Below are 8,943 nucleotides of genomic sequence, written 5' to 3' on the forward strand. Positions count from 1 at the left end.
TTTTTACAGTACAGACCCTTACAGTACAGACACTTACTGTACAGACCCTTACAGTACAGACCCGTACAGTACAGACACTTACAGTACAGACCCTTACAGTACAGACCCTTACTGTACAGACCCGTACAGTACAGACACTTACAGTACAGACCCTTACAGTACAGACCCTTACTGTACAGACCCTTACAGTACAGACCCTTACTGTACAGACCCTTACAGTACATACCCTTACAGTACAGACCCTTATTGTACAGACCCTTACAGTACAGACCCTTACTGTACAGACCCTTATTGTACAGACCCTTACTGTACAGACCCTTACTGTACATACCCTTACTGTACAGACACTTACAGTACAGACCCTTACTGTACATACCCTTACTGTACAGACCCTTACTGTACAGACCCTTACTGTACAGACCCTTACAGTACAGACCCTTACTGTACAGTACAGTAATTCTCTGCTTTCCTCACCTGGCTTCTCCACTCAAACTCCAGGAAATTATTGATATCTTTAGTTAATGAAAAATCTAATATAATGTCTAATTTATCTAATGCATATTCTGTAATGAAGTATATTATTTGCTTATAAAATGCATCTTTCCTTCCTCTCCTTCCTGAAGCAATGGCTGATCTGATCTGACTTGACTGGATCTTTGTGAACAGAGAGTGGCAGGGGTCATTTGCACCCAGCTCCTCCTTGTTCAGTAATAATTTGTCATCCTGTAGGAAAGAGGAAAGAAATGTGATTCAATCAAATCGCTGAAAAGAAGCATCATGTTATATACAGTAAGTATTGTCATGGCCGGATTGGGTTGGGCTAGGTTGGGCCAGGTCGGGCTGGGTTGGGCCGGATTGGGTTGGGCTGGGTTGGGCCGGGTTGGGCCGTGTTGGGCTAGGTTGGGCCAGGTCGGGCCGGATTGGGTTGGGCTAGGTTGGGCCAGGTCGGGCTGGGTCGGGCTGGGTTGGGCTGGGTTGGGCCGGGTTGGGCTGGGTTGGGACTGGTTGGGCCGTGTTGGGCTAGGTCGGGCCGGGTCGAGCTGGGTTGGGCCGGGTTGGGTTGGGCTAGGTTCGGCCCGGGTCAGGCTGTGTTGGGCTGGGTCGGGCCAGGCTGGGTTGGACCGGGTCAGGCTTTGTCGGGCTGGTTTGTGCTGGGTCGAGTTGGGTTGGGCTAGGTTGAGCTGAGTCGGGCTGGGTTGGGCTGGGTTGGGCTGGGTTGGGCTGCCTCGGGCTGGGTTGATAGTATTTCATAAAAACAGATCATTCTCAGGTCTGATGTGCTGAGGCAGTGGGCCAGGTATGTGGGGTGTAGGCGCGTATGTGTGCGGTGTGTGACTGTGGGTGAGTCTATATCTCTGCTGAACTGACAGAAATCTCACTGAGGAGGATTGTAGTAGTGAGAGCAGCGAGACAGGGACGAAGAACTCAAATCACTAGCAGGTGATTTATGGACGTTATAGACACCCCTACTGTCTCTCTCTCGCTCTCTCTCTCTCTAACGAGGAGTTCTCGGAGAAGATTTATTCCTTTTTATCTCTCTAGTGACACTCATCTCTCATCAGTCATCTCTCATCAGTCCATCCTGTCTTGCAGTAGAGAGAATGGGAGGGGCAGTGACAGTTAGAATGCATTCCCTGAGGGGATGTACACTGAGAGGTGGCACTCAGCGCACACACACACGCATGCACATGCACACACACACGCACACACACTGAAAAGCTTGAAAACATGCACTCACACACAAACACACACTGAAAAGCATGAAAACATGCACTCACACACATTTTCCAAAGTACACAGTGTCTCCATTCCTCTCCACCCCTTCCAATCTTCTGTTCATCCCTCCCATCATATCCTGGGAGTTCATCCCCCTCTCGCTCTGCTGATAGTGAAGGGCACACATAAACACACCCATGGCCTTTAACTTTGTATATTTGTATTGTTTCAAATGGCTCCTTCTTCATATTTCCATGTATCCATATTCATCTTTTCAGTCTGATTTTCTTAGAGACAATTCATAAGCTAGGCATTTCTCTAAACTACTGTTTGTGTGTTTTGTGATAAATTGCATTACCATATGGTGCCACACTGATTCCATTCAAGATGATGTGGAATTTACATTGACATTCATTTTCAAATAACTAGATAAGTCATCCACATATCTCATAGTAACTAAAATGTTCCCCAATAAAGTAGTTATCGGTCACGACTTCTGCCGAGGTCGATGCCTCTCTTTGTTCGGGCGGTGCTCGGCGGTCGACGTCACCGGTCTTCTAGCCATCATTGATCTATGTTTCATTTTCCATTGGTTTTGTCTTGTCTTCCTACATACCTGGTTCCAATCCCATTCATTAATTGTTGTGTATTTAACCCTCTTTTTCCCCTCATGTCCTTGTCAGAGATTGTTTATTGTTATGTTCATGTTTTATGGATTGGTGTGCGATGGGTTCTTGTACCCACATTTATTTTATTATGTACTTGGGTTTTGGAGTTTGTTTTACGTTATTAAACTACTCCATTATACCAGGTTTGATTCTCCTGCGCCTGACTTCCCTGCCACCTACACACACGATATGACATTATCAGTAGTTATCAGGGCAGGAGGGGGGTTATCAGGGTGAGAGGGGGGTTATCAGCAGTTATCAGTAGTTATTGGGGTGGGATGTGGGTTATCAGTAGTTATTGGGGTGGGATGTGGGTTATCAGTCGTTATCAGGGCAGGAGGGGGGTTATCAGTAGTTATCAGGGCAGGAGGGGGATTATCTGCAGTTATCAGGGCAGGAGGGGGGTTATCAGCAGTTATTAGTAGTTATCAGGTGGGAGGTGGATTATCAGTAGTTATCAGAGCAGGAGGGGGGTTATCAGTAGTTATTGGGGCAGGAAGGGGGTTATCAGTAGTTATCAGGGCAGGAGCGGGGTTATCAGCAGTTATTGGGGCAGGAGGGGGGTTATCAGTAGTTATCAGGGCAGGAGCGGGGTTATCAGTAGTTATCATGGTAGGAAGGGGGTTATGAGCAGTTATTAGTAGTTATCAGGTGGGAGGTGGATTATCAGTAGTTATCAGGGCAGGAGGGGGGTTATCAGTAGTTATTGGGGCAGGAGGGGGGTTATCAGTAGTTATCAGGGCAGGAGCGGGGTTATCAGTAGTTATCATGGTAGGAAGGGGGTTATGAGCAGTTATTAGTAGTTATCAGGTGGGAGGTGGATTATCAGTAGTTATCAGGGCAGGAGGGGGGTTATCAGTAGTTATTGGGGCAGGAGGGGGGTTATCAGTAGTTATCAGGGCAGGAGGGGGGTTATCAGTAGTTATCAGGGCAGGAGCGGGGTTATCAGTAGTTATCAGGGTGGGAGGTGGGTTATCAGTAGTTATCAGGGCAGGAGGGGGGTTATCAGTAGTTATCAGGACAGGAGGGGGGTTATCAGCAGTTATCAGTAGTTATCAGGTGGGAGGTGGATTATCAGTAGTTATCAGGGCAGGAGGGGGGTTATCAGCAGTTATCAGTAGTTATCAGGTGGGAGGTGGATTATCAGTAGTTATCAGGGCAGGAGGGGGTTTATCAGTAGTTATCAGTAGTTATCAGGTGGGAGGTGGGTTATCAGTAGTTATCGGGGCAGGAGGGGGGTTATCAGTAGTTATCAGTAGTTATCAGGTGGGAGGTGGGTTATCAGTAGTTATCGGGGCAGGAGGGGGGTTATCAGTAGTTATCGGGGCAGGATGGGGGTTATCGGTAGTTATCATGGTAGGAAGGGGGTTATGAGCAGTTATCAAGTTCGCAGTAGTTATCAGGGTGGGAGGTGGGTTATCAGTGGTTATCAGGGCAAGAGGGGGGTTATCAGTAGGTATCAGGGCAGGAGGGGGGTTATCAGCAGTTATCAGTAGTTATCAGGGCGAGAGGGGGGTTATCAGCAGTTATCGGCAGTTATCAATAGGGGTTATGAGCAGTTATCAGTAGTTATCAGGGCAGGAGGGGGGTTATCAGCAGTTATCCGTAGTTATCAGGATGGGAGGGGGGTTATCAGTAGTTATCAGGGCAGGAGGGGGGTTATCAGTAGTTATTGGGGCAGGAGGGGGGTTATCAGTAGTTATCAGGGCAGGAGCGGGGTTATCAGCAGTTATTGGGGCAGGAGGGGGGTTATCAGTAGTTATCAGGGCAGGAGCGGGGTTATCAGTAGTTATCATGGTAGGAAGGGGGTTATGAGCAGTTATTAGTAGTTATCAGGTGGGAGGTGGATTATCAGTAGTTATCAGGGCAGGAGGGGGGTTATCAGTAGTTATTGGGGCAGGAGGGGGGTTATCAGTAGTTATCAGGGCAGGAGCGGGGTTATCAGCAGTTATTGGGGCAGGAGGGGGGTTATCAGTAGTTATCAGGGCAGGAGCGGGGTTATCAGTAGTTATCAGGGTGGGAGGTGGGTTATCAGTAGTTATCAGGGCAGGAGGGGGGTTATCAGTAGTTATCAGGACAGGAGGGGGGTTATCAGCAGTTATCAGTCGTTATCAGGGTGGGAGGGGGGTTATTAGTAGTTATCAGGGCAGGAGGGGGGTTATAAGCAGTTATCAGTGGTTATCAGGTGGGAGGTGGATTATCAGTAGTTATCAGGGCAGGAGGGGGGTTATCAGCAGTTATCAGTAGTTATCAGGTGGGAGGTGGATTATCAGTAGTTATCAGGGCAGGAGGGGGTTTATCAGTAGTTATCAGTAGTTATCAGGTGGGAGGTGGGTTATCAGTAGTTATCGGGGCAGGAGGGGGGTTATCAGTAGTTATCAGTAGTTATCAGGTGGGAGGTGGGTTATCAGTAGTTACCGGGGCAGGAGGGAGGTTATCAGTAGTTATCGGGGCAGGAGGGGGATTATCAGTAGTTATCAGGGCAGGATGGGGGTTATCAGTAGTTATCATGGTAGGAAGGGGGTTATGAGCAGTTATCAGGTTAGCAGTAGTTATCAGGGTGGGAGGTGGGTTACCAGTGGTTATCAGGGCAGGAGGGGGGTTATCAGTAGGTATCAGGGCAGGAGGGGGGTTATCAGCAGTTATCAGTAGTTATCAGGGCGAGAGGGGGGTTATCAGCTGTTATCAATAGTTATCAATAGGGGTTATGAGCAGTTATCAGTAGTTATCAGGGCAGGAGGGGGGTTATCAGCAGTTATCCGTAGTTATCAGGATGGGAGGGGGGTTATCAGTAGTTATCAGGGCAGGAGGGGGGTTATCAGCAGTTATCAGTAGTTATCAGGGTGGGAGGGAGTTTATCAGTAGTTATCAGTAGTTATCAGGATGGGAGGGAGTTTATCAGTAGTTATCAGGGTGGGAGGGAGTTTATCAGCAGTTATCAGTAGTTATCAGGGTGGGAGGGAGTTTATCAGCAGTTATCAGTAGTTATCAGGGTGGGAGGGAGTTTATCAGCAGTTATCAGTAGTTATCAGGGTGGGAGGGGGTTTATCAGTAGTTATCAGTAGTTATCAGGGTGGGAGGTGAGTTTTCAGAGGTTTTCTATATCTGTTCTATTAATTATGTTTCAATAATCTCTCCACTCCCTCATCCTCGATGGCTGCTGTGTGTGTGGAGTGAAAACAGCCCCTGAGGCACATTCCACACACACACTCACACCTTCACAAGCCAGCCCCAGCTCTGAGTGCACTTACCTGCAGTGCCACAAAGACAAGAGCTGTGTGTTGTCAGGGTGTGTCTGTATAAAACAGTACAAAGAAACAGCTGGAGGGCACCATTTTAATACAGTGAGTTGTTTCAACATCACATAAAGAGAAACAGGTTTTAACACAGAGAGCAGTTTCACGCACATACTTTGCCAATCTACAGATGTAGGGTTTTAATTTGAGCCAGTTTTCTACAGCAGGAAAATAATCCTGCAGCAACAGGAAATGTGAATTATTATGTGGATTATAATTCATTCACATTTTTGTAGGGGTTGATACATTTTTCATTTGGGCAAATCAAGTCTGGAATTTCAAAGTGGAAACTTTAGAAGCCTTTTAAAAACTCAAATATACTACATACTGCTTTCAAATACCATTCACTTTATGGTATTTTGCTTTAAAAAAATGGTCGTTGTTTATATGACCACCTTACAAACAGTCCCTTTTTACCATGTTTTTGCCTGCATACGCATTTTATACGTCCTGTGCGCATGCTGGCATGCCGGTGAGGAGTGGGAGTAGTGTTGTGCAGATGTGGGTGGGCCTCTATTTTAATAAATTCATTGAATATACACCATCAAATGTATTTTCAAAACAATATAACGGTATATATCGTATGAGTTGAATTATGTCATGTACAAATGACTGAAATCAATAGTTCCTTATTTTGTTAATGAATTTATTATTTTGTTCAAGACACACCTACCCCTATTACAGTCAACACACATATATTTTGTAGTAAGTGTCACGGCTGACTAGGTGTGTAGGTAGGAATCAGGTGCAGAGAGCAGAGAGTTCCAGGGGGAAAAATGCACTTTATTCCGGCACCGAAAATGGTAAATGCCCAAAGCACAGGGCGCAAACGCTGACCAACCCAAACACAGGGTAAACACGGTCCGGAGCACAACAACACCGATGACACAAACAGTGAACACAAAAATAATCCCGCACAACAAAGGGCGGGTTCCACAATCTTAAATAGGGAAACAAATCAAGAAACACAAATCGTAAACAGGTGCAACTCATAAGACAAAACTAACAGAAAGGGGAAAAGGGAGCCGGGAAAAGGGAGCCCGCCGAGCCCCGAGGGGGAGCCAACTTCGGCGGGTGTCGTGACAGTAAGAATATAACGAAACAGAATAAAACAGAATAAAATACAAATAATATTTTTCCCAATATTTTTTCTTGCTGTCACTCCGCTTTGTTGGGAGCAGCGGTAGGGTCTTACATCGAGAGTACCTTCATAGTTATCATCATCATGATACCGATAGAAAATAACAGCTATCTATGTTTTCAAAAGCGTGTGAGTCTCGTGTTCATATTTCACAAACTCCGTAGGCTTTTGTAGTTGCCTATACAAGATGGAGCAAAATAATAGGCCTACACTTGATTTAGGCTACATTACAACATTCTAAATGTTTCTGATCGCTGATAGATGAGCAACCGAATAGATGAGCTAAACCACCTCTGCTTATTTGCCCAAGCAGAGAATTAACCAAATACACAGACGGAGATTCAGTGAAACAACATGACATTGATTGGTTAAGACCAGTCACAGGCTTTTGGTTAGGACTAGGCCTAGACTACTGAGCAACTGCGAGTGAAAAGCAAATTATCCACTTGTTAAGCTACATAACATGCTGACTAAATGTTCTGAAAGCGCTAATAAATGAGCCAACTAGACAAATTGATCATGAGCAGCACTTAGGGCTATTAACGCCACACGAGTCATGAAGGTCATGAGTCATGACGGCAGCCAAAGTCCACGTGACCAATTAGTCACGATAATTAGGCTTCTCCGGGCTCTGATGCTGCTAATGGTCATTAGTAGCCTACCAAACTTGCTAACTGCCTGGTACTCAGCACTCTACTGTCCCTCTAATTACTCTGGCATCAATCAATTAAATGTATTTATAAAGCCCTTTTTACACCAGGAGATGTCACAAAGTGCTATACAGAAACCCAGCCTAAAACCCCAAACAGCAAGCAGTGCAGATGAGTTCATGGCCATTAAGGCCAGATTGTTCTTCAAGATGTTCAAACGTTCATAGATGACTAGCAGGGTCAAATAATAATCCCAGTGGTTGTACAGGGTGCAACAAGTCAGTACCTCAAGAGTAAATGTCAGTTGGCTTTTCATAGCCGAGCATTCAGAGGTCGAGACAGCAGGTGAGGTAGAGAGCGAGAGAGTCGAAAACAGCAGGTCTGGGATAAGGTAGCAAGTCCAGTGAACACGCAGGGTGCAATAGCCACAGGCAGAACAGTCAAAACTGGAGCAGCAGCACGACCAGGTGGACTGGGGACAACCAGGAGTCATCAGGCCAGTCCTGAAGCATGGTCCTAGGGCTCAGGTCCTCTGGTTAGGGGAGGGAGAGGGGGAGAGAGAATTAGAGAATTAGAGGGAGCATAATTAAATTCACACAGGACATCATTTAAGACAGGAGAATTACACCAGATATAACAGACTGACCCTAGTCCCCCGGCACATAGACTATTGCAGCATAGATACTGGAGGCTGAGACAGGGACACTGTGGCCCCATCCGATGATACCCCCGAACAGAGCTTTGAGTGTGATTTTGCAAATTAGGGCCTTTTTATGTTTCAGGGTTAGATTTTTAAGATAAAATATGAATTTAGATTATTTTTTTCAAATCCATTAAGTGGAGACAAAAATAAACTTTAACTTTTCTTTTCAGCTTTTAATATGTTTTTTTAAATGTTGTGTTCTAAAGCATTTCACATCTGGATTTCACTGTTTTGCAGACTTTTGACCTGCTATGTATTACACTTTGAGAATTTGATCATATTTAATGTACCTGTTTAAAAAAAGAGTCAGAAAATGGACTCATATATATATATATAAAAGTTGAAACGGAGAAGCTTTAAAATGTTTTTCTTTGCGTCAGACTGACTTATTTTTTATATCTACTGTGGTTGCATTTTTTGAGAAGGCTGTGCCACTAAATTCAGATAAGAACCATATATAATAATGTATTTTATACTCATATATATTATACTCTGTCACAGGAGTGTAAAAACATAGCTAGCACACTAGAGCGAACCATCACTAAGCGCTCACACTGCTTCTTGTACCCAGAGCTTAGCGATAGCTAGCGCTAGTGTGCTGAGCTTTGTTTTTACACTCACATCGAGGAAAGCACCGCTGGAGTCCGGCATCATCTTCATGATTCTTCCCATTGTCCAGGAATTCCTGGGTGCTTGATCATCCACAATCAAAATGATGTCTCCTTCCTCAAAGTTCATCTTCAGTCTGGACCAATTTTGGAACTCCTGT

Source organism: Oncorhynchus kisutch, linkage group LG30, assembly GCF_002021735.2.
Source record: "Oncorhynchus kisutch isolate 150728-3 linkage group LG30, Okis_V2, whole genome shotgun sequence".
NCBI lineage: Eukaryota > Metazoa > Chordata > Actinopteri > Salmoniformes > Salmonidae > Oncorhynchus > Oncorhynchus kisutch.